We start from the raw sequence: 1,660 nt of genomic DNA on the forward strand, positions 1-1,660 counted from the left end.
AAATCAAAATCGTAAATTTTATTTTTTTTATATCGTAAAAAATCTCAAAAACAAATATTATTTATTCACACATTTTTCTCAAAATTATAAAGAAATCTTAAAAACAAATAATTTTTGTCTGATTTAGATAAAAATTTAGTAGGTATGCAATTAAATTGCATAAGTTATTATTTCCCTATTTTTTTTATCTTAACCCATTATCTTAATAAGATGTGGATTTAAACGTAAGATTTGTTTTTTTCTTATTTCTTTGTAATGACAGATTTATAGTCGGTAATTTTTTTTATTGAAAATTCTTTGGTTTATTTAATTTCCAAAACATTTAATAATCTTCGAGAAACCTTTATAGCTGCACTGCAATTGTTCAGTAGCTACTTTCCTCTTGGTAAGTGTAGAAGAGACTCTTTAGCTATGATATGCAGCTCTTCTAGGAGAAGGACACTCCAAAATCAAACCATTGTTCTCTAATCTTGGTTAGTGTCCTAGCCTCTGTACCATGGTCTTCTACTGACTTGGGTGAAATATTTTGGACCACAAAACAAAATTATCCCACTTGCTGGTGGACGTTAGGTCTGGAGATGCCATAAAAGGACTATTACCAATAATCTCTTACTAATATATAGCATATAGTAGTGGGGCATAGTGCATTTGGTAAACAAAGCGAGATTATGAAAGTAAAATGCCACTTTCTCGAAAAAGAAAATTATTTGATCAGATGTTCTTACCGGTATTAACTTATGCATCAGAAACTTTCAGAAACTTTGAGCCTTACTAAAGACTTAGAACATAAGCTAATTACAACTCAAAGAGCTATGTAAAGAATAATGATGGCAATAACACTAAGAGACAGAAAAAGAGCAACATGGATGCGAGAGTAAACTACAGTAGAGGATATTATAACAACTTGTAAGAAAAAGTAATGGACGTGGCCAGGACATGTAATGAGAATGGACAATGTGAATAACAAAATGGGTCCCTGGAGATTGAAAAAGAAGCAGAGAAAGGAAGAGAAGACGATGCATCGACGAACCAAGGAAGTTTGTGGACGGGGACTGTCACAGAAGGACCATAAACAGACGCAAGTGGAAGGACGTGTCCGAGGCCTTTGTTCTGCAGTGGGCTAGTAGCAGCTGATGATGATGATGATTATGATGATTGGACTGGCACAGAAAGACCATAAACAGACTCAAGTGGAAGGACATGCCCAAGGCCTTTGTTCTGCAGTGGACTAGTAGCAGCTGATGATGATGATGATGATGATTTGACTGTCACAGAAAGACCATAAACAGACGGAAGTGGAAGGACATGCCTGAGGCCTTTGTTCTGCAGTGGGCTAGTAGTGGCTGATGATGATGTGTGTCTCAATGACGGCTCATAACTGGCAGACCCATTCACCTGCCCCCTGGCTTGACTTTTAGTTTCAGTGCCGGCATATTGCCAAGTGCCCCACCTAGGGACCAACTCTAGGCTGCTGCCGAGACAGACAGATCACCTGGTGCCGGCATATTGCCTAGAGCCCTACCTAGAGACCAATTCTAGGCTGCTGCCGAGACAGACAGATCACCCGGTGCCGGCATATTGCCAAGAGTCCCACCTAGGGACCAACTCTAGGCTGCTGCCGAGACAGACAGATCACCCGGTGCCGGCATATTGCCTAGAG

Source organism: Palaemon carinicauda, chromosome 29 (genome assembly GCF_036898095.1).
Source record: "Palaemon carinicauda isolate YSFRI2023 chromosome 29, ASM3689809v2, whole genome shotgun sequence".
NCBI lineage: Eukaryota > Metazoa > Arthropoda > Malacostraca > Decapoda > Palaemonidae > Palaemon > Palaemon carinicauda.